This window comes from Lepidochelys kempii, chromosome 1 (assembly GCF_965140285.1).
Source record: "Lepidochelys kempii isolate rLepKem1 chromosome 1, rLepKem1.hap1, whole genome shotgun sequence".
NCBI classification, from domain to species: Eukaryota; Metazoa; Chordata; order Testudines; family Cheloniidae; genus Lepidochelys; species Lepidochelys kempii.
The window spans coordinates 51580635-51606516 of record NC_136380.1 but is presented as its reverse complement, the minus strand read 5'-3'; the positions used below and the strand labels follow the sequence as shown (position 1 = coordinate 51606516).

General features: G+C 41.8%; 1 protein-coding gene across 6 annotated transcripts in view; it reads right to left on the bottom strand.

The window, feature by feature from the left end:
• The window catches only part of NBEA (neurobeachin), an 848497-nt gene that overhangs the window by 205181 nt on the left and 617434 nt on the right, over positions 1–25882 (bottom strand). The gene's annotated exons all lie outside the window — the stretch shown is intronic.

Here is a 25882-nt window from a genome sequence, read left to right as displayed (position 1 = left end):
CCATCCTTGGCCGCACCTTCAAAAGGCTGGTTTGGCCCCTGAAGATGGCTTGGATTGTCCTGAACTCTGGCCAGAGGGTTGATGCAGCCTTCTCCTGACACCCTGATTCCTCCTTCTGGAGCCATCTTGGTGGTTCTGATGACTGAACTGCTGAGGAGGCTGCAGACGGAAGTGTCTCCGCTGCATTACAGGGATTTAGAGGCCCCGGGACCTAAGGGTGGCTCTGAAGTCTTTAAGGCTGTTTAGCCTTTTCTCAGTTTTCTCTGAGAAGAGAGTTTCACCATTGAAAGGCAGGTCCTGAATGGTTTGCTGTACCTCATAGGGAAGGCCAGAAACCTATAGCCATGAGCCCCTTCTCATAGCTACTCCTGTGACCATAACCCTCGTGGCCACATCTGCTCCATCAAGTGCCACCGTAAGGGATGCCCTTGAGAACAGTCTCCCTTCCTCAACCAACGCCGAAAATTTGGCACAGGAGGGGAGCAACTCCATGAATTTAGCCATCGCCCAACAGGGGTGTTTTAGGAGTACCTGCATAAGATGGCCTGCTGGTTGGATATTCAGAGTTGTAATTCCCCCGTGGAGTAAACCTTTCGTCCGAACAGGTCTAACTTTTTTGCGTCCCTATTCTTGTGGGAAGGGCCCTGAAAACCTTGTTTCCCCTGCTGATTAGCAGCATCCACCACAGGAGAGTCAAGCTGGGGGTGGGAATAGAGATGTTCATAACCCTTGGAGGGCACAAAGTACCAGCACTCATTAAGCTTTGTGGTAGGTGGCAGAGGCCGGGGTCTGCCACAGGGTCTTATTCATGTCTGTAATTGTTTTAATTAATGGCAAGGTGATATGGGAAGAGCCAGAGGGGGCCCGGATGTTGACCGTAGGGTCTGCACTGTCTGCAACTTCCTCCGCCTTAATGCCCAACCCCTGGGTGACCTAGTGCAGCAAATGCTGCAGCACCCTGGAGTCTTCCCAAGCTAGGGCCACTGAAGTGCCTGCCAGGGCCTCATCTGGTGAGAAGGAGGCCACCGGGGAGGTGGTTGCTCCCTACCATCCCCACCCGAGGGATCTCGTGAACCTGGGGGGACTGCAATAGGCTGGCCTGGTCCCGGTGCTGCAAGAGACATGGGGGCTGGTACCGGCGCTGGGCCCCATGCCAGTGCTGGTGTTGGTGCCTGGTGCAGCACATGCATCAGGGTTGTCGTAGGTGCTGATAATGGAGGCGGTGCCGGAACATTGTGCAACAAAGTTGCTATCTGGGTTGTTGCCGCCTCTGGTGCTGACGCTGTGGTCAAGGTAGGCGCTGCGGTCAGTGCCAATGCTGAGGATGGCAAAGCAGCTGTCAGTGTTAATAACACGAGGCAATGGCTCCATCACTTATCATGGCAGAACGAAAGTCGTGGACGCCACTGATGGTGCTCCCGAGTGGGACCCATGGCTCTGACCTTGGGCTTAATGAAAGGCCCAAGGAGTCCAAAAGGGCCACTGAGCCAGATTTTGACAACGAGAAGGCCACTGCATAGGGTGGGACCTCCTATGGTGGTGAGAGGTGGATCTTCTGCTCGTTCTATAGGCAGAGTGGTATGAGTCTGACTCCGATTCAGAATAGGAGGACCAGCGTGGCACAGCTCCTCTCGATGTAGAGCATCGAAAACTGGGGGACCGACTGCTCTCCTGTAATGGAGGTGCGCTGAGGTGATGGGAATCGGCATGCCATCATCGCTGGCTTCTCTTTAGACCGTCCAGGGTGCCAGAATGGAGCCTGCGGTGCCATCGTGCCCTCCTGTCTCGGCAGCAAGAGCAGTGCGTGAGGCTGAGCAGGTCCTGTGCCGCCACTAAAACCTCTGGGGTGGACGGGAGCGGCAGGTGCTCCGATGGGTTCAGTGAGTAAGATGGGCCCGTACTCAACTGCCTCGCCTGAGCAGGAGTCAACGTAGCCCTACTCTGAGCCTCGGAGCTGTGGTCCGACTGAGGTGCCACTGATGGCTGGTCACTGGGTCTTGATGAAGGGAATCTGCCTCTCTCTGACCTCTTTTTCTTTTGCGCTGGTGATTGAGACCAGTGCTGAAGGCTGGAGTGGCCCAGAGGGGCTCCATGATGGTGCTGAGCTTCCCTGCTGGTGTCTTTCTTTGACACCAGAACTTTCAAGGATGGCACCAGCGTGCTTCTTGCCAAAGACAATGTGCTGGGAGCAGGACTGAGGTCAGAGAGCTGCCTCCCTGAGGAGAATTTTTAGACACTGCTCCCTCTCTTTAAGGGTTCTTGGTCAGAATTCCTGACAAATCTTGCAGCAATCTTTTTGGTGCCTCACCCAGGCACTATAAACAAGAGGTGTGGAGGTCACTTTTTGGCATGCGCTTCATGCAGATCTGGCAAGTCTTAAAGCCTGGGGATCACAGCACTCCCTGTAACAAAAGGGGGTGAAACGGGGGGAAATCCCCCCGGAACAAACTTATGGAAGAACTAATATACTATACTAAGTAACTATGTACAGCATAAGTAATTAAGGAACTGCTAAGCCACTTGCTGAAGCAAGAGCCAGGGAAGTTCCAGCTACCGTCACTGGCGGTAAGAAGGAACTGAGGGGGTGGTGGGTGGTCAGGGCTCTATATTGAGCACCATGAAGGTGCGACTCCGGGGGCGCCCAGGACAACCCAAGGATGCTGCTATGGGAAAAATTCTCTGGCTACTGTGCACATGCGCTCGCACACACCTGACTGGAATTGGCATGAACAAGCACTTGAAGAAAAACATCTGTTTTCTCCCGAAATACAGAACAGAAATATTTAACAACACTTCTGCTTTTTCTGCATTATTGACAAATCTACCATTTCAATCTAGTAAAAGACCAATACTATTGTTTTTGTTCCTAATATTCTTTAAAAGTTCTTATTGTCCTTAACTCTGCTGGCCGTAGATTGCTTTTGTGCTTTCCTTATCAATCTTGAGAAATCCCAGCTTCTGATTTATATTCAATACTATCAACTTTCCCTTTCTTCCATTTCTTATTATTTTTATAACTGCCTCACTTCCCCTCCAGCCCAGGTTGGTTCTTTAACCAGTGCAGTCTTCTCTCTCGATTGTAGCTTTTTGGGTATACAATACAAAGTTCTTAAACACTTCCCAATAATCATTCACATTTTTTGTAAAAAGTCTTTCTCCCAACTGATCTGGCTCATAATTGTTTTCAGCTTTGTGCAATTGGTCCTTTTAAAGCTGCAAGTATATATATGTTATTGGTTCACATTTTATTCTATTTGCACTCTGTCATCAGTCCAGGCTTCTCCCCAACTTCAAAGTGTACACTGCCACACTCAGTCTTTTGCAAGGAGGTTTATTTTCTTAACAGAGGTTAACGAACAAAGAGAATGACTTAGACTCATAGATATTAAGGTCAGAAGGGACCATTATGATCATCTAGTCTGACCTCCTGCACAATGCAGGAAACAGAATCTCACCCACCCACTCCTGCAATAAACTTCTCACCTATGTCTGAGCTATTGAAGTCCTCAAATCATGGTTTAAAGACTTCAAGGTGCAGAGAGTTCTCCAGAAGTGACCCATGCCCCATGCTACAGAGGAAAGTGAAAAACTCCCAGGGCCTCTTCCAATCTGCCCTGAAGGAAAATTCCTTCCTGACCCCAAATATGGCAATCAGCTGAAACTCTGAGCATGTGGGCAAAATTCACCAGCCAGATACCCAGGAAAGAATTCTCTGTAGTAACTCAGATCCCACCCCATCTAACATCCCATCACAGGCCATTGGGCCTATTTACCATGAATAGTTAAAGATCAATTAATTGCCAAAATCATGTTATCCCATCATCCCATCTCCTCCATAAATGTATCGAGTACTCCTTCCTTAGCCTCATGCTTCAGGGCCACCCTTTCCAGGGGTCTCTCGCACTCCTGCTCCTGGCACCTTCCCAGTTTCAGTCAGCTCTGCTCTATTCCTGGAATGGCAGCCCCAGAACGGCTTCTCTGAGCCCTGGCCCTTGCTCCAGGGACCCACCACAGGAGGTAGCTCCATTCCAGTGTGGTTTTCCATCCCTAGGGTGCAGGCTATCTCTGTCCATCTTCTCCAAATGCCTACTAGCAGCCCTTTATAGACTTCAGGGACTAAATCAGGGAGCCCAGATAATCTTTATCCAAGAATATTAAAGGAGCTGGCACATGAAATTGCAAGCCCATTAGCAAAATATTTTAATGAATCTGTAAACTCAGAGGTTGTACCATATGACTGGAGAATTGCTAACATAGTTCCTATTTTTAAGAAAGGGAAAAAAAGTGATCGGGGTAACTACAGGCCTGTTAGTTTGACATCTGTAGTATGCAAGGTCTTGGGAAAAAAATGTGAAGGAGAAAGTAGTTAAGGACATTGAGGTCAATGATAATTGGGACAAAATACAACATGGTTTTACAAAAGGTAGATTGTGTCAAACCAACCTGATCTCCTCCTCCGCAGTGGATCTAATTTACCTCAATTTCAGTAAGGCATTTGATACAGTTCCACATGGGGAATCATTAGCTAAATTGGAAAAGATGGGGATCAATATGAAAATTGAAAGGTGGATAAGGAACTGGTTAAAGGGGAGACTACAATGGGTCACACTGAAAGGTGAACTGTCAGGCTGGAGGGAGGTTACTAGTGGAATTCCTCACGGATTGGTTTTGGGACCAATCTTATTTAATCTTTTTATTACTGACTTTGGCAAAAAAAGTGGGAATGTGCTAATAAAGTTTGCAGATGACATGAAGCTGAGAGGTATTGCCAATACAGAGAAGGACCGGGATATCATACAGGAAGATCTGGATGACCGTGTAAATTGGAGTAATAGTAATAGGATGAAATTTAATAGTGAAAAGTGCATGGTCATGCATTTAGGGGTGAATAACAATAATTTTTGTTATAAACTGGGGATGCATCACTTGGAAGTAACAGAGGAGGAGAAGGACCACAGAGTATTGGTTGATCACAGGATGATTATGAGCCGCCAATGTGAAATGGCCGTGAAAAAAGCTAATGCGGTCTTAGGATGCATCAGGAGAGGTATTTCCAGTAGAGATAAGGAGGTGTTAGTACTGTTATATAAGGCACTGGTGAGACCTCATCTGGAATATTGTGTGCAGTTCTGGTCTCCCATGTTTAAGAAAGATGAATTCAAACTGGAACAGGTACAGAGAAGGGCTACTAGGATGATCGGAGTAATGGAAAACCTGTCTTATGAAAGGAGACTCAAAGAGCTTGGCTTGTTTAGCCTAACCAAAAGAAGGCTGAGGGGAGATATGATTGCTCTCTATAAATATATCAGAGGGAGGGAAAAGAATTATTTAAACTCAGTACCAATGTGGACACAAGAACAAACGGATATAAACTGGCCATCAGGAAGTTTAGACTTGAAATTAGATGAAGGTTTCTAACCATCAGAGGAGTGAAGTTCTGGAACAGCCTTCCAAGGAAAGCAGTGGGAGAAAAAGACATATCTGGCTTCAAAACTAAGCTTGATAAGTTTATGGAAGGGATGGTATGATGGGATAGCCTAATTCTGGCAATTAATTGAGCTTCAACTATTAGCAGTGGATATGCCCAATGGGATGTTAGATGGGGTGGAATCTGAGTTACTACAGAAAATTCTTTCCTGGGTGTCTGACTGGTGAGTCTTGCCCACATGCTCAGGGTTTAGCTAATCGCCATATTTGGAGTCGGGAAGGAATTTTCCTCCAGGGGAGATTGGCAGAAGCCCTGGGGGTTTTTCGCCTTCCTCTGCAGCGAGGGCACGGGTCACTTGCTGGAGGATTCTCTGCACTTTGAATTCTTTAAATCACGATTTGAGGACTTAATAGCTCAGACGTAGGTTAGAGGTTTGTTACAGGAGTGGGTGGGTGAGATTCTGTGGCCTGCGTTGTGCAGGAGGTCAGTCTAGACAATCATAATTGTCCCTTCTGACCTTAAAGTCTATGATTCTATGAACTAGAGATGTGTGGCAAGTGGTTCTCTCTCGAACTTGAAGTTCTGTAATTCACTCTCCACTGACTTGAGATGGTCTGCAAGCTTGCTGGCCCTTAGGAGGGGAGCCATAAAATAAGTCCATGTTATTGCTTTCCCTGCATTGGAGTCTTGTTTCCCACTTCTGTCCCCTATCTGGGCCTCCACTTGTTGCGGTGGTCATATTTAAGTCTCCAGTCTCGCTTGTTTAACATATAGTTCTGCCTGGGTTCCCACAGTACTGAGTTAAATTTGGGATTCTGTTTAGGTGCCAACAATATCCTGTGCGGTTTGAGATTTCATTTGGTTTCTCATGATGTCCTGACAAGCCAGGGACTCTGTCTGGCTCTCCAGTTGGAGTTGAGCCAACCCTGAAGGCATCTCATGTACAGCCTGGTGTATCTGACCATGAAGGTGGTTGCTGCCATTTGACCAAGAAGCTGAAGGCGGTCCATGCCTGTATTCTGGGGTGAACAGAGATTATGCTTATGAGATGCATAACAGTGAGGAATCGCAGGAAGTGTCTGTGTGCTGGATGAATGGATATATGGAAAGAGGCGTCTTGTAGTGCAAGGGCTGTGAACCAGTCCCCTTGTTCCAGCGTGGGTATTATTGTACCCAATGTGACCATCTTGAATTTTTGTACACGTACAAATTTGTTCAGTCGGCATAGGTCCAATATAGGTCTCCGAGCAATGGCGCCGGGACGTACTGTCACCGTACTCGGTTTGTTTTCCTTATCTGGGCCTGGGCCAATTATTCCTGCATGGCCAAACACTGTTGCTTCTCCCCCTCAACCTCCACCCAAACCTATGCTAACTCTTGAGCTAATATAACCAGTTAGTTGATGATTTTCCCTTATGAGGTGCTTAGGTCACCCAACTGATGTTGGCACTTTCTAAACTGATCCTTCAGTCCTTGGAGAAGATCATGATTTCCCTCTCAGTCTCCATTTGACATCCTTATTCCAGTTACTAGCCCTTCTTACTTCCTGTCCTAGTTGATTCTGGACCTTCTCAGTCTTGGGCGGTTGTTCTATGATATATGCCGTCTATGTTCTGTGATATATGCCATCATATGCCAGCAATGGCCCTCTGCCATGTACATTGGCCAAACCAGACAGTCTCTACGTAAAAGAATAAATGGACACAAATCAGACGTCAGGAATTATAACATTCAAAAACCAGTCGGAAAACACTTCAATCTCTCTGGTCACTCAATTACAGACATACAAGTTGCAATTCTTCAACAAAAAACCTTCAAAATCAGACTATCGAGAGACTGCTGAATTGGAATTAATTTGCAAACTGGACACCATTACATTAGGCCTGAATAAAGACTGGGAGTGGATGCGTCATTACACAAAGTAAAACTATTTCCCCATGTTTATATCCCCCCCCCACACACACACACACTGTTCCTCACACGTTCTTGTCAACTGCTGGAAATGGCCCACCTTGATTATCCCTACAAAAGGTCTTTTCCCCCCAAAAGGTCTTTTCTCCTGCTGATAATAGCTCATCTTACCTCTTTCAGAGTAGCAGCCGTGTTAGTCTGTATCCGCAAAAAGAAAAGGAGGACTTGTGGCACGTTAGTCTCTAAGGTGCCACAAGTTCACCTTACCTGATCACTCTCTTTACAGTGTGTATGGTAACTCCCATTGTTTCATGTTCTCTGTGTATATAAAATCTCCCCATTGTATTTTCCACTGCATGCATTCAATGAAGTGAGCTGTAGCTCACGAAAGCTTATGCTCAAATAAATTTGTTAGTCTCTAAGGTGCCACAAGTCCTCCTTTTCTTTTTGCAAATACAGACTAACACGGCTGCTACTCTGAAACCTGTCATTATGCAAGGCAGTGCATTTAGCCGTATGGAGTGGAAATCTATCAACTTCATGAAAAAACTCGTACAGATACAGATAAACATCATCTTCCTTTCCAAATGCAAACAGATGGACATCATACCAAAAGGACTGAAGGTAAAAAATCCATTACAATCTACATACCACACAGACTATGCTGACAGCTTGTGCCACACACTCTCAAAGAAACTGCAGAACCACCTGATCAACATCCTATACAGCAAACAGGGAAAGATTAAGAATTAGCTCTCAAAACTGGATATCCTCATAAAAAAACAGCCCTCCACACAAACTTCCTCGTGGCTGGACTTTACAAAAACTAGACAAGCCATTTACAACACACACTTTGCTTCTCTACAAAAGAAAAAGGACACTAAACTATCTAAACTACAACATGCCACAAGGGGCCACAACAGTGGTTCCCTTAACCCACCCAGCAATATTGTTAATCTATCCAGCTATACTCTGAGCCCAGCAGAAGAATCTGTCCTATCTTGGGGCCTCTCCTCCTGCCCCTCCACCTCCACGAACATGATACAGTTCTGTGGTGATCTAGAATCATCCTATTTTCGACATCTCCAACTCAAGGAACATTTCCAACACACCTCTGAACAGCATACTAACCCACAGAGACCTTCCTATCAACACTACAAAAAGAAGGATTCTGGATGGACTCCTCCTAAAGGTCAAAACAACAGACTGGACTTCTACACAGAGTGCTTCCGCTGACGTACACAGGCTGAAATTGTGGAAAAGCAGCATCACTTGCCCCATACCCTCAGCCGTGCAGAACACAATGCCATCCACAGCCTCAGAAACAACTCTGCATCATAATCAAAAAGGCTGACAAAGGAGGTGCTGTCTTTATCATGAATAGGTCAGAATATGAACAAGAGGCTGCTAGGCAGCTCTCCAACACCACATTCTACAAGCCATTACCCTCTGATCCCACCGAGGGTTACCAAAAGAAACTACACCATCTGCTCAAGAAACTCCCTGAAAAAGCACAAGAACAAATCCGCACAGACTCACCCCTAGAACCCCGACCTGGGGTATTCTATCTGCTACCCAAGATCCATAAACCTGGAAATCCTGGCCACCCCATCATCTCAGGCATTGGCACCTGTTAGAGGGCTTATTCCTTCGCTCTCCCACTTCCCTGGTCCTTCTCACATGAACAGAGAGCAACAATACCCGAAGTCCGAAGGTGCAAACAATTCAACGTTTATTGGGGTGAACTTCCAGCAAGCTTAAATCCAAGTTCCTTTTTCCTTATTTTCGAATCCCAACTTACTTCCTGTTTGCCCCTAATTTATATAGTAATATTCTTAGCTATACCTTAACCAGTCATTCTACTGAAATTTACCTAACCAATCCTAACATATTGTAACATGATTAGCTAACCAATTATATTCCACCACCTTAATTAGTTTACACCCAGCAAAATTAATTATACAGCAGACAGAAACAATCACAGAACCAGACGGAGACCATGCAAATAAACAACAGCAAAGTGGGAACTATAATGACAAAACAATACAGAAGTGAGGATTTCACAACTACATCTATAAAGACATAAGGGTTTCCCAGCTGTGTCTGTTGATAAGTGAGCTCTTACCAGACAGAAAACTATCAACCTAAATTTCCTTTTACATCTTCTAGGCTCTTCCCTTTCTCTGGAGGTGATAGATCGGATCACCTTCCTAACAACCCCATATTGACTAGTTTGGAATGTGAGGATGTGACCGTTCGCTTCTCAGCTTATGGCTGTCTCTGCTGCTTAGCCAAAGGCATTGGCCTAAGAACAGGGCCTCAGACTGTCACAGTGAGAGAAGGCCCTTACACAGATTCTTTCTTGTATACCTCTATTACTAGCTAAATGATAAACATATACCTACATTCTTAAACTACAGGCCTTTACAGACAGGCCTGAATATCTATATCCTAATAGCACCCTGACAGCAGGATTGTCTGGCTATGTAGACTCCCTCCTCAGGCCCTACGCTACCAGCACTCCTAGCTATCTTCGAGACACCACTGACTTCCTGAGGAAACTACAATCCATCGGTGATCTTCCTGAAAACACCATCCTAGCCACTATGGATGTAGAAGTCCTCTACACCAACATTCCACACAAAGATGGACTACAAGCTGTCAGGAACACTATCCCCAATAATGTCACAGCAAATCTGGTGACTGAACTTTGTCCTCACCCACAACTATTTCAGATTTGGGGACAATTTATACCTTCAAGTCAACAGGACTGCTATGGGTACCCGCATGGCCCCACAGTATGCCAACATTTTTATGGCTGATTTAGAACAACGCTTCCTCAGCTCTCGTCCCCTAATGACCCTACTCTACTTGTGCTACATCGATGACAACTTCATCATCTGGACCCATGGAAAAGAAGCCCTTGAGGAACTCCACCATGATTTCAACAATTTCCATCCTACCATCAGCCTCAGCCTGGACCAGTTCACACAAGAGATCCACTTCCTGGACACTTCGGTGCTAATAAGCGATGGTCACATAAACACCACCCTATACCAGAAACCTACTGACCGCTATACTTACCTACATGCCTCCAGCTTTCATCCAGACCATATCACACGATCCACTGTCTACAGCCAAGCTCTACGATACAACCACATTTGCTCCAACCCCTCAGACCTACAAGATCTCTATCAAGCGTTCTTACAACTACAATACCCACCTGCTGAAGTGAAGAAACAGACTGACAGAGCCAGAAGAGTACCCAGAAGTTACCTACTACAGGACAGGCCCAACAAAGAAAACAACAGAACGCCACTAGCCATCACCTTCAGCCTGTTGAATGAAACTCTTCTTGAGTTAGGAAATTGTCACCTATAAAATTTAGAAATTCTGAAGAAACTCTAATACTGACAACATAAGACCTTCAGCATATGTCACTCATATTGAAGTCCCCCATGATCATGCAGCTTTTTTCCTACAATGTATAGATACTTGTGTCAGGAGCCAGTCACCCTATGCCCTAGTGTGGTCCCTAGGAGATATCAACTAGTACCTCATTGTAAGCTTCATCTGTAAGGACGTAGATCTATAAACAGTCAGATAATTTTCTTCTGAGTTGTCAGTGACTGAGAAACAGTAAAGTAATTTTTGACATAGAGGGTCACTCCTCCTCCCCTTTTGCCCCTCCAGCCTTCCTAAATAGGTTATAATAATTGATTTTAACATTCCAAATGTGCAAATCATAGCAGCAGGTTTCAGTAATACCAACTAGATCAATTTTTTGTTAATAATGAGCAATTCCAATTCCCCTTGTTTGTTACTCAGGCGCCTAGCACTGGTGAATAAGCAATTAAAAAGCATGTCCTTTGTTTTCTTGATTAACTTTCTTCTCAGTATCTCAATTTTGTGCTAAATGAATTTTCATTTGACCACTCTTTTCACCTTCACCTTCTGTTATTGGTTTAACATCCTTCTGACTAGTCTATCCAGCCCATTCCTGAAGAAATTGGTCCCCCTTCCCCATCCAAATTGTATATCCCCTGCTCCTCACAGAAGGTGGACTTTTGTTCCAAAAAACACAAAGCCTTACACCACTAACCTTGCCAGTGATTCACTTCCAGAATCTTCTACCTTCGGTCTTCCTTCATTCATGGGACAGGAAGTATTTGAGATCACAACGCAGTTCCATTAGTACTGATATGGCACCATCATCAGTGGATCCTGGCCTGTCGACTTCAGAAGCCTATCCCAGCCTTAGAGTGACATCCTGTGTCTTGGCTCTGGGAACACATCAGCCTGTTGTCCGCCTGTTCCTTGAAGAATGTTCTTTCCGTTCTTCTGAGCATTGACTCTCCAACAAGGATCATCTGTATTCCTTGGATAGTTGGAGGTCTCTTTGTGGACAATCTTGATTTTCTTACAGGCTGGGATGAGCAGCCTTCTACAGGTGCACCCCAAACACCTTTCTGTTCCTTTCAAACATCTGGATCTTCACATATTTTCTGTAGTTTCCACACTGAGGACCTGGTATTGATTGGATGCTCATAGCTCTGTGCAATTCCTCCTGGTCCTCTCCTCTCTCGACTTACAACCTGTACATCCTTATCTGCCTCCAGCCATGTAAAATGTGCCCTCATCCTTTTTCTGGTGGTTACAAACTGAGAAGCCTCCTCTCCGATTTCTTCTTGCTTTGATTCTTTGGTGGCCAGTTCCTGTCTTCCTTGAATCTGGGGCAGCAGCACTTCCCAAATCTGACTGTCCTGGAGTTCTTCAGCTTCTCTGATGCTTTTCAGTGTCTGTACTTGCCCTTCCAAGCCAAGAATCTTTTCTACCAGAACAACCATACACAGGAAGTCCCTTCTGGCTTCAGGGAGGAAAGAAAACATTGAACTTGGGTTGCAGGTCACAACCACTGTTCCCACACTGGCCATCCCAGCATTGAGCATAGTACTGTAACTAAAAGGAAAGCTTCTCACACTCCCTCTCCAAACTCTCTCTGAAACTCTCCAGTTTACTATCCCTGTTCAGAGCCCCTGAATAAGCACCTGAGACAGGTTTGTTTGTTGGTGTCTTGGTAAGAACCATGTGGCTCAGACCCTCAGATTTTTGATCAGTTCCCTTGTTTGACGTCTAAGTGGTTAATCTCTCCCTTGTCATGGAGAGGTGGAGCTGAGCAGGGAGGTTTAGAAAAAAAAGGTCAGTTGCTTGGTGAATCTGTGAGCTGTAAACAGGGGCAAGAATCAGGAGTTCTGGAAGGAGTCAAAAACTTCCAAATCTGAGTACAGAGTTTGGAGGTGAAGAAAGGGGAAGCAAGCACTTAGTTCAATGACTGAGTACCAATGATAGTGTTCCAGCAGGAGTGACTAGTCTGTTACTGCAATAAATGGTGGTTCAGGCAGACTATTTGAAAGGCCCTGGGGCTAGTGTACTTTACAGTCTCATGACTGTGGAGGCACCTCGGGGTCTTTGAGAAGAGGCTTAGAACCATTCCTGAAAACTTAAATACAGCTTACAAGAGTAGTCCCAATGAACTACTTGCATAAGGGACTGATAAATGAAGATCTTAATTAGGATGGGGGTGGAATCAGATCAGTTTGACACTGGATAGAACCCAGGCTTCAAGAAATGGTTGTTTGTGTGTAAAATTGCAGGGTATTTTTCTTCCAACCAATAGATCTGTCCTCACTGAACATACAATCAGGTATCAGAACTTAGCATGCCCAGTAAAAGTACCATTCACTAAAAGAGCTATAAAAGGAAACCAAACCAAACTGGTGAAATTCAGAGCGACCTTGAGGTACTGAACCAGTAAAGCTGATTGGATCACTGCAAAGCGAATGACAGCATGCAAGAACCACAGTAAGGAAAAAAATACCCCATTACATTACAGAGTTTATTTGTAATTAATATTTTATTTATTTTAATTTATTTTGAAAATTCACTACAAACAGAAAATGTTTCTCACTTTACTACTTACAAGTTTTACACAAGAATTTCTTCAGTGATTTAAAGATGAGTGATACACTTCTATTCCTTCCCTAAAAGTTTACCAACATAAAATTCAATTATTTACAAACAACTTCCTTATAAATGGGACTTTCATGAATTCCTGCCAATTGTATTACACAACTCTGGAGAATCAATGCTGTAAAGTGACATTCCACTCCATTTTGGGAAATGGCAACAAATTTTACTTTCCTGAATTTTTCTTTTTTTATAGGCATGCCTACCCAGCCTCTTCAGCCTCATAACTAGTTTATGATACACTGAAAATCAAGTTGACTCAATCTGTCTAAGAAAACTGAAATAACGTCAGATACCCCCACACTTGTCCAAAATGGTGTGCATCATATAACCGTTTTACAGAAATCTCAAGAATCAGACAGGAGCAGAATAAATCATGTTGTGAACAAGCTGTGTTCCAGGCTTCATTAGTTATAATTACCCCCAAAATATGCTCAGCAGAATGCACACGTGTCATCTGGGAGTGACACACAATAGAACGGGCAACTTATAAACTCCTCCAAGCACAGAAACAGTCCATAAAACAACTGGCTTGTGCATTTGGATTCATGTGATAACACCTCCTATTGCATAAACCACCAGATGACACAGATGGGGCAAATCCAAACATGCAAACATTTCTTTTGTATAGACACTGGACTTCATTTTAATCCATTCAAGCACAAACTGCACAAAGCTGTGTATGAAACACTACATCTTTGTCCTTTTTATTCCCCAGATTGTTCCACAGTTGCACAAAATATATGCAACATGTATAGTTACTAAATATTTAAAACATAACAATTATTATAAAAAAATTAAGAACAGCTAAATATCCTTACGTGGCAACAAAAACATCCTAAAAAGGAAAACATTTCTAGTATCTATTAAACAGCATACACATTTAATTTAAAAAAATTACCAAAACAGTTAAGGAAAGTACCAAAAAGTAAAGCTAATTGACAATATTCATAAGCAGTGTTTTCTCCTCCTACCCAAAAAAGAAATGGAAGTGAAGAAATATAGACTGGTATATGGTTTTACAATTACTTAAAGTACTATTATGGGGACAAACTTACTAAAACACTGCAACAGTAATTTCATTTTCAAAGCACAACATAATCCAGTTCAAATTTCCCTGCCTGTTTATATATTTATCCACTGCCTTGTGCTCCAGTCTACCTTAGAGACCTCCCATTCCTTATCATCTGGCACATGACTTTTCTCACATACATTTTGGCCACTGTTTGTGTGAAAGTCTTCTCTACAGCTCTTACCATTTCTAGCAGAGGTGGGCAAACTACAGCCAGTGGCTTGGCACTGCTTCAGCGCTCCAGCCAGGGTGCTGGGTCAGGGACAGGGAGGGAGGGCTGCACCACGTGGCTCCCGGAAGCCACGGCATGGCCCTGCTCCACCTCCTACGCGCTCCAATGGGCACCGCAGCGGAGGTGCCTGCGCATGGGGCAGCGTGCAGACCCGCCTGGGCACACTCCGGCTGGGCCACACCATGCCGCTCAGCCCCACTCTGGCTGGGGCGCTGGGTCGAGGGTCCCACCACGCCACCCCCACTCCAGCCAGGGCACAGGAAGAGGAGCCACACCACACAGCTCCCGGAAGCCATGGCATGGCCCCGCTCCGGCTCCTATGTGCTCCAATGGGAGCTGCCTGCAGATGGGGCAGTGTGCAGACCCACCGGGGCGCACTCTGAACGGGTCGCTGGGTTGGGGCCACACCATGCGGCTTGGGCCCGCTCCAGCTGGGGCACGGGGCGGGGGAACGACACGCACGCACCACGTGGCTCACGGAAGCCGCAACATGGCCCCCCTCCAGCTCCTATGCATGCCAATGGGAGCAGCAGGAGAGGTGCCTGGGGATGGGGCAGCTTGCAGACCCGCCTGGCCGCGCCTCCGCATAGGAGCCAGAGAAGGGACATGCGACTGCTTCCAGGAGCCACTTGAAGTAAGCGCTGCTCGGAGCCTGCACCCCGAGCCTCTCCCCAGGTCCCAACTCCCTGCCCCAGCCCTGATCCCCCTCCCACTCTCCAAACCCCTCGATCCCAGCCCGAAGTACCCATCTGCACCTCAAACTCCTCATCCCCAGCCCCACCACAGAACCCGCACTGCAACCCCAATTTTGTGAGCATTCATGGCCCGCCATACAATTTCTATTCCCCGATGTGGCCCTTGGGCCAAAAAGTTTGCCCACCCCTGATTTATAGTATCCTTTTTCAGCATCCCCATCTCATTTACTTTCCAGGTTTATTCCAAAGTCACACTGAACACACATTTTCTTTCTCTCTCGCTTATGTCTCAGTTTCTCTAACCTGTCCCTTTTCCTGTTATTGTTCTTATTACTAAATGCTTCAACAAAACTGTTTACTGTAATTCCCCATATATTGTCCACTGTTTCATAATTTTAATAATGTAAATATTTTCTAAAAAAAAATTCTTAAATATTTTTACTACAGTAGGTTAATACATTTTCAGAGTATTCGTGACAATTCAGAGATAATTTAATATTCTCATGCAAATACAGTTCACAACACAAATTGATTTTACCGCAAAAGAAATGTGCACATTAAAGAATTTTCCAATAAATTTTAATTGTTTTAATAGAAAGTAAACTAGAAAAATACAAATGTTTATACATATATCTGTGCGTGCACACATTCACTCCTATATACAAATCCATATACACCCCAGTATGCAAATATATGGATATATATATATGCACACACTCATATAAAGACATGGGAATGTATGCATGTGTGTGTACATACACGCACACACAGAAATATATAAATAGATATAGATATTATTTTTGCCTATAGTGTGTTATTCATTCATTCTATAGCACTGTGAACTCATTTCCCCGTAACATAAATTACAAGATTTCAAGACATTTTAGAGATAATTGATATTAATTCTTTCATGTTCATTTCCATTAAGAACATTCAGGTTTACACTGGAAAATTAAGCTCTAAAACTTCAGTTCAAAAAGGTACATATACATATGCTTAACTTTAAGTACATGAGTATTCCAACTGAATTCAACAACACTACTCAGGTCCTTAAAGTCAGACACTTGCTTAAGTACCTTGCTGATGTGGTTCCTAAATCAGAATCATATGTTTAGAAATGGTCACATGAAATACTTATTAGAGAAATAAGTATTCCCATACCTTTTCATAATATGTAAGCACAATCAAGGTTTATTTAAAATATCTAGGGCTAAATTCTGCCCTCAGTCACATCTGTGCATCAAAGGGGTTATACAGGTATAAACAATGGCAGAGTATTGGCCCTCTATATCCATTTAACAGTACAACTGAAGGGTCAGTTTAAGAACTCATGCACTCATTCTGGCAAACTGCATATTATGTTCACAGCAGAATGGTGTCAATTTCCTACTTTTAAAGCAGCAGAGAAGCATGAACAATTTATAACTATGAGCTTCTATGGCACTATTTGAAATTTTAGCTCTCCCCCCCCCTCCTTTTTTTAATAAAAGAAACAGATATTGAAACTCTCCTAGCTAATAATTTCATTCTGACACTTGAGTTTAAAAGGTTACGTTACTATCTGAAGAAAGGTAATCTGGCTGCCTTCATAACAGCCTACAAGATCTGCAATCTGCATAGAGAGGGGCATTTGTCATCATTAGCTGAGCAGTGACAGCTGGCACCCAGGGTGTCCCAGATTCAAGAAGTGGCAAAGAAAAGGCACTCTCTTAGTTTAAGTTGCCATTAAGTATAGCATGCTTCATAAGGAGCAAGACTTCCTTTTTGTAATACACCATGATGTAACAACAGTGATACAGCTGCATTTTCTTCAGCACCGGGAATACACTGATATCATACAATCACCAGATGCCTTTAAACAATAAGATACAAGGTTTTAATATGAACGAACATGAAAATGGCTAAATCTTTTTCAAAATTAGGATAGTATGCTTTTCTTCAAAGATGTTTTAGACTGGTTTATAAATTCCATCTACAGGAATAATAAATTGTGAATAAAAAACCCAGTTTTCAGAGAGATGTATATAAATGTGTCTTGAAACCACTAATGGCCAGTCACTTAAGTCAGACAGTTTAGAATGTATGAAAAAAAAAATTGGTCTCACACTTGGAGTGAATACAAAGCTGATCGCTTTTATGAATATGTGATCAAGCACCATTTTAATAGCATTATTAGAAACTAAAAACATCATCTTAGTGTCTATTTAACAACTTGCAACAAGATTTTTATCAAAACGGTTACATGAGATTTTGGAAATATACTCGTGTTTAAGATTATTTTACTCACAAATGTATGGATGTAAGCTCTAAAAGAGAAGTCCAATTCATGCCAGCATCAATAATTAAAGTTATGAAAGCCTAGAGAAAAAGGTACATAAACATTAAATGTTCCTGAACTGATGATTTTTTAAAAGTAAAGCTACATAAAGTAAAACCTACACACTAAAACACCTTAAAAATATCTTTGCAAGAAAAAGAAAATTACAATGCTCTACAGTTTTCTAGGTTTGGCAACATAATCCATAATGCTAGGTTTTGCATTATTATGTAAACTAGTTTTTCACAAATAAAACTAATTTTTGTGTTAATGTAAAATCTATGCAAATACATGCAGTCATTTATCAGGAAAGCTGACAAGCATTCCATATTGGAGAGGGAAAACAAAACTGCCTCAAGAATAGAGGCAATTAATTATTTCTGTATTTTCTCTTCCTCTGTCTTGAGGCACAAAAGTTATCCATCCAGTTAAAACAGCAAATGAAATAAAGAGATTTTTTATATTTAAAACACATATGGCTTTTGCCTGCAATACTGATCACCACAAGGTCTACAGATGCCCGTGGCTAAATTGTACGCTGGCAGATGCACACAGGGGAGAACTGTGCTAATGCAGCGTGGTGAGCAAAACAAATGAAGTACTGAATTTTCTGGAAAAAAAAAAAACTTTTTTTTCCATTGAGATATGCAGTTTGCCTACCAAGTGTAGATTAAGTTAGCAATAAATTTAACCTGAAAAACACTCTCTTAGTCTAGTACACCAAAACAGCTAAAAGAAACCTAGCAAAAATGTGTGTGTGAAATGAAATAAAATACACATACACACACCAGTTGTAAGGAAGGTACAGTCTCTACGTAATGAGTTTGCCAAGATAAACAGTTATGCAGTTTTATTCTCACAATTAAAGACTAATAACACATAATGAACACACTCAAAGAATACAATGAGACAACTGTTGTCGTACATATTTGCCGTTATTTTTACTTATTTGAGGAGCAATCTCTTGAGGTGCTGTTGAAAATTGCAAGCATTAAGGCACAATCTAGCTGATGTGATATTACTTACATACACTTCCTAGTGCCAATAAGAATTCTGTATTTATTAGCTGTTTCCTTTTACAAGTTTATTAAAAAAACATGCACGGGTCAAAGTTAGTCTTTCTATACCTGAGAAATTACTTGCACAAGAGAACAAAAAAGCATGGATGGTAAAACATTTACTGGAAATTACTCAGAATCATTTAGACTGCCATAATTTTTCTCCTAATAGGCCTGTAAACATGCATAACATTAAAATTACTGTTGCAATTACCAAGCAAAAACTTCAGTAAAGACTGTTATACACATTTTATTTTTGTTTAATGAGAAAAAAATGTACGAGTACCCATGCCACATTACATAAGAGAAGCAAATTCAACCCAAAAATTAGTTTTAAGAAATGAGATTCAATTAATAAGTGTTTCTCTTTTAATTTGTATAAATTAATTCTTTTAGATCAACTGAAAATATTGTTTCTGAAAAAGAAGGAAACAACATTAACATCCACACCAACAAAAGAGAAAAAATTACTTCACAATGTGTGAGTATAAACAAAAGATAAAAATGTAAAACAATAAAAGTAATATTCACAGCACCATTTAAATCTTAGTGAGATGGTTATTTTTGTTTGTTTGTTTAGTTTATGAAGAAAATTTTGTCAGTACTATCTCTATCTTATCAAGTATGCCATAAATGCTTTTTCTTACTTTGGAATGTACTAATACATTATACTACTATTATACATTCATACTAATATAGCCTACTTTTTTTTCAGTAACAAAGTGCAGAAATTTCTGTAGCTGGGTAATACCACACACTTCAAGAACTGTATGTTTAATTTCTGAATTAATAGCATACTTTTTACCTCTACATAAATTCTCATCTTTGTTATTTTTGGTGATGTTTAAATTTGTCGTCGTGTGTGATGAAATATCATGGATTGTGTCTTGCCACAAAAGGCCTGATTTGGTAGACCTCACTCCAGTACCGTGCTGACAATGGACATGGGGATTTCTAGTGCTCCAGTTAAAATTCCACTCCCAATTTTAAAGAAGGGTTGGAGTAATTTCACTGCTCCTAATAGAATTTACCTCCTCTCCAAATACTAAATCATACCTTCTAGAGAGACTTTTACTCCACTAGTTCAGAAGTAATTGCGGGTTTGTTTTGTTTTGGGGTTATTTTGCCTTCAGAACGCAGCAGATTACAAGTGTCAGGTATTTTCTAATGAAACCTTTAACCTCATAGCTATTCAAATTACATAAACTGTTATACAACCAATATACTCAGCATATTTTTCAGGAACAGAGTATACGTGTTTCCAACAATCAGATCAAGTTGTTCATATCTGTGTTTGTCAAGAGGCGCTGCTTCTTTTTAATTTGTGTTTATGAAACCACACCCCTCAATCCTATTTGTGACAGTGTGTGCATGCATGCGCACACACACACTCATGTCCTCTAGTACATGGGGCTTATGACAGGCTAAGGAAGAAATTTTGTGGGAGCATCTTGCTAAAACATGGGCAACATGGCACTGTCTTTTTTAGGCAAAACTCCTCAATGACATCCTTAGAGATTAATTACATCAACGGGAGTTCTTCTTGAGAAAGGAGAGGACTGGGCACAACATACTTTTTCCACAACAATGATCACATATGAATGTAAAAGCTTTTCGAGACAAATATAAGACACAGGTAAATTTTTAGATATGGTGCATTTCATATTTTATGTGGAATTAACTCTCAAAAATTATTCCACTTAAGCACGGAATTCTGTGTGGGATCAAGGCCTAACTGTAAAGCTTGAGAAGGCCCATTGGATTTCAATGAGAATAATCATATATTGACTGTTAAGCAAGTGTGTGTGCAGAATCAGGGTCTTTCTAAGGTTCAATTAAACGTATTTATCATTCATGACCAATTCACTCAGCCATCTGCATCCACATTATTCTGGAGGAAAAAAATGTGGAAGCTATACACTAAATTCTACAATGAATTACCAGTTTCTCAAGGCTATACTAAAATATGTAAAGCATGTATTCTTATGCCTAAATCTAGATTAAGTGACATGCACAGATGGTTACCATACTTGACCTACATAATGCAAGGTGAGGGAGAACAGGTTGGTTCTTCAGGTAGAATGACTTGGTATGCACATATTATTGATGGCATTAAAAATATCAATGAACACAGGCTATGACAAAATGTATGTGAAGAGATAAAGCACTAATAGCCGTTTTGTCTGATTTTTAGGGATGTTGAGCACCTGCAGTTTCCATTGGCCTCTACACAGGAGTTGCAGATTCTTAGCACCTAAGAAAAATAAGTCATTTATGTTTGCTAGCCAATGTAAAAACTATTTTACAAAATACCTATGACAAGGTATTTATGTTCCTGTAACACTGTTCTCTTATTTGGGTTAGACTAATAGATGTTGAGCAAACCACAGAAGGTGAATACACAAGCAGAGTAATGTCATAATTTACACAAATAAACATCTTTAAATGTTACTGCACTTTGGTTTTGATTTACTTACATTCTCTACTCCTTTGGTCCTTCCATCACACAGTAAATTTCAGAAATACAAGTTATCAAGAGGAAAGGTTATTTTAGACATGCAGTCATTGGAAGCTGCTCATCCAACACATACAGCTTTATTCTCAAGGTCAGTGTTGAATTCTTTCAGTTGCTTAATCATATACAGCATGAAACAGTAATGAGAATTCTGCAGTGTTGGATGACCCACTACAGATGTAGTAGATTAAAAGGCGCTAATCCCTACTGATTCCATATTCCTCCCTGGGTTCAGCAGAAAAGAACATTCTTAAAGTAGGAAACCTTTAAAAAAAAATCAGTGTTGGATTACTTAAATAAAATCCTGTGTATGAGAAATGTCTGGTTTTGATGAAGCTGATATAGAAGTGAACCAAATGAATAATACAATGCATTTCTCCTATATGAAAGTTTCTGCAGTTTCCAGCAAAAAGTGCAATTTGCAGTTGTGCAAAATGTGTGTTTGCTCTTGAAATGTAAAATGATAGAGAAAACAAATTAATAGTTGTTTTTACATAAGAACATACAAAACAGGGACATTTTAAATTAAAAAAAAATTCGGTACTTTCCAGGATGACAAAGTCCAATACTGACACGTGATAATTTATATTAATTTTTAATATTTATTTTTAGTGAGGGGACTAATCCATCAAATTGTGCAATTAAGATTCTTTAGCAGTCACATTTGTAATAACTTATACTGTAAACATCTGAATCTGATTATTTTTCATCTCAAAAGATAATTATAAGGCTCTGCACAAAACTGCATACCATTTAATATAATCAAAGACAATATTTTTAAAATTATAAATAAGTATTCATTCATTCATATATAAAACTTATTTGCTATATAATGAGTATTAATGTCACTAACATGAAACTTTTGGGGGAAACTATATGAACTTCTTTACTTTTTAAATTTACTCTTGTTTTATTAATTCGAATGTTTGAAAAAGAAGTCAACAGTAAATAAATAAATAAAAAATAAAATACCTTCAAGTTATATTACAAGAAAAGATTCTTCCTATCTGCTTTTATATAAAATGGCATCTAAAGCAAACCCTCTAAAAATGTGTGTCCAATTTCTCTAGTGTCAAAACATAAATGTATTGTGGCTGGCAGGATGATACAGATAAAATAGCCAGAGTGCACTAAAAAAAAAAATTAAGATCCAAGAAATCAGATATGTTCAATCAGCCTTCAAACCTTCTCCAGCAGCAGGGATAAATAATTTAATAAACTCAACTTCATATTCTTTTTCTTTCTCTAACACAATAAACAGATATTAAAAAAAATAAAATTTTACATTCATGAATAGTTGTGTGTAGAATCACAACTATTATATAAGAAGAGATACAAAGAAATATCAATATAAGCACTTAACATATGTGCTTATATATTCTAGCTAACTTATACTTTCTTTCCACATGAAAGAACAGTATTGCTTAAATTTATGATCTGGCAACTGAAATTTTCAAATTAGGTTTACTGAAACACAGAATCCCTGTATTCGCACATTTTTCAACACAATTGGGCTTTTTGGCTAATAAGACAACTGCTTAAGCAACACATTTTGAAATGTCTAAATGTAAAATGTGTTTCCAGCAGATGTGGTAGCAGTGGGTAGACCTAAATAATTAGGAAAAAATACCTGGAAAACAGTAATTTGGGAAAACTTACCTCTCTCTATTTCATAGGCCTCCAACTCCTAACATCACAAATGATCAATCATCATTTTAATGAGATGATTTTAATCTCACTCTTCCAGTATAAATCATTATCTCTAAACATGAAACTGAATGACAGAAAAACCCACTCTATAGTTTTATAATTTACTAAAACCACAGCATTTTAAATATAGGATTGCAAAGTGAACAAACTCAGATAAATGCTCAGAAAACATTCCTAAAATGAACAGATTTTACCATGCCAACAATTAAAGGGTTCATTCCTTCATTCATGGATAAAACTTTAAATGGGTGCAATGAAATTAATGGCAGGCTTTAATAATAAATGCAACCTATGTAACATTAAATTTTATATTTTTGCATATTTGCATTAATCATCAAAATGTAACAACTAAACATAATTATCTACATTGCTCACTTGTTTTTAGGTAAACCTTTACATTTTATTCTAAAGCTTTTGATTCAGGAAAGATACAACCTTAATTTTCTATTTTAACATATTGTACTAATAAATAATTAGCAAATTAGCACACCCGCTGAAAGTTCAAGAAATTATTTTGTTTTTAGAAATAGCAAAAATCTCTCTCTCTCTCTCTAAAATACAACTTTAATGTAACTGAAAATTAGTTGGCAGACGAACTAAATTAAATGTAAGGACTTTGGAGTATGTGTCATCTCCCCAGAAAGCAGCAGTTACCATGACAAGGATGGAGGAAAACACATGCCTTTGTCTGAAGTTCCAGAGTACCAGCCGTATTAGTCTGTATTCGCAAAAAGAACAGGAGTACTTGTGGCACCTTAGAGACTAACAAATTCATTTAAGCATAAGCTTTCGTGAGCTACAGCTCAAATTTGTTAGTCTCTTAGGTGCCACAAGTACTCCTTTTCTTTTTGTCTGAAGAGTTTCACTTTCGGTTTTAAACAACGATGCTGTCTAAACTCCACCGGAAGGATTTATTTTTCAGTTGTGTGGAAACAGAGGCAAACAAAAACGAATTATTTTTACATTTTCAATGTCTAAAGGAAGCCACGGTGCCCCACGCCGCCTAGGACTAATATTTTGGGGCAGCCACTTAGTAACAGTGATAACGTATCTGCCTGTGTCCTTTTGTGCTGGTTATTGTCAGATCCAGATGCCCAATGGGGGAACGAGATGGAGTAAGAAAACAATTCAGCAAGTTCATTTTTCTTACTAAGGAAACCTCCGGGAGCTGACTTCACTTTGTCGGAATAGGTCGACTTGGCCTACAAATTTCCCTGCAGCTTCGCACCGGGCTTTCTTCCCCGCAAGTACCAGATTCAGTTAAAGAGCACTCAAATGCACCCAAAACGCCTGCCTACGGTTTCACTTAGGACCCGTTCCCCCTCCGATTCAAGTCAGATTGGCCAACGTCCTCAACGGAGCTGGATCGGGCCTTTGGAAGCAATTAGGGGCGTCTGGGACTCTCCCCCATCCCCAAGCATGCCTGCGCCTGTTCCCGCTGCGGCCTCTGTTCACAAGAAGCTCTCCTGGGACCCGATGGGGGCTTGACCTGAGCAAGGTGGGTAGGATGGGGTCCTCCATCCGCGCAGCCGGCTCCACCTGGCCACATGTGGGTTGTAGGGGCAATACACGTGGGGGTGGCGACCGCGGCACACGCGTTACCCTTCCTGTGCCCAGGGACCTCGGGGCGGCTTCTTGGTAGAGCGGGGTGTTCTCTCGCTCCTCTCGCCCACGCACACAGCTGCGAGTGACATGGGCGCCTGGAAGCTGGAGCGGCACGGATTAGTGGAGGGGCTAGTAGCGCTGCGGGCAGAGGCGAAGACGCGGCCACCGCCCCCAGGATGCGAAAAGGGGGGAACTAAAGACAATCGCAGCAGGCGACAGCGATGATCAGAAAGCATCTTCTGCCCCCTGAATTAGGAGAGGGCATGTACAGGGGTGTGGGCAGGGCAGAGGGGCGACCGCGCGTGTGGAGACGAGGAGCGATGCGCTGGTTTGTGATGTGAGGGATGAACGGGGGCAGCTGAACGCCCCATTCCCGGGGCTGCAGCCGGCGGCAGCTCCGCTCCCGCCTCCTCCTTGCAGAAGGAGCTGCGCGCCCCGCCTGCCCAGGCCAACGAGCCGCAGCAGCGTCGGGGGCTCGGACCCGGGAGCGTGGCCTCTTGGGGATTTCTGATTTTCAAAGCGCAGTTGTTGAGAGAGCACCGGGGCAAAGCATTTTGCTCCCAAGCTATATGGCTAAATCTGGAAATAATACCCAGCCCGCTCAGCAGAGGGTCAGAGCCTGTCTGCTCACCAGCCTGGTTTTCGTCCCCTGGACATGACACTTTGGATGAAGCGAAGAAAGCTAAAGACTATGGAAAGTAGCTATTCCTTATAAAAAAATACCAAGAACGTGCTGCGGGCACATTAGGATGCGATTGAGGAGGGGAAAGCTCCTTAAGGGTGAGCTGATGTCTGCAGTTCCTGGGTTAGGAGTCTAAAGACAACCCCGGTTTCATTTTATTCATGAGTAGAAAGTTACAGACGCCCATCAAATTCTTCATGTGGATCAACAGTCCCCGAAATACAGGAGCGTCTGCACTAACGCTACGTCGAGCAAGCAAAGCACAAAATAAACTCTTCCACACCTTGGATGTTGCCGCATTAATAGGCTAGTGACAGGAAAACGTTAATGGCATAAGACATCCCTGTGCAAGCCGATAGATGTTTCTTAGAAAATAATTTCAAGGGACAGTAAATTTAAAAATTAAGAATCTGAGTCATAAATTAAAATTTCTTAAAGACACTAGAGGAAAAAGCGCGTGCTATGGATATAAATCACGTTTATTCTTAAACAACGCACGGAAGATGCTGCGAAATATGTTTGTCGTACCAATCTTTGCAAACAGGAGGACCGATTACTGACACTTAAGATACTAAAGAAGAAATTTGTTTAATTATATATCACACACACGAAAATCCAAACTGTCAGATT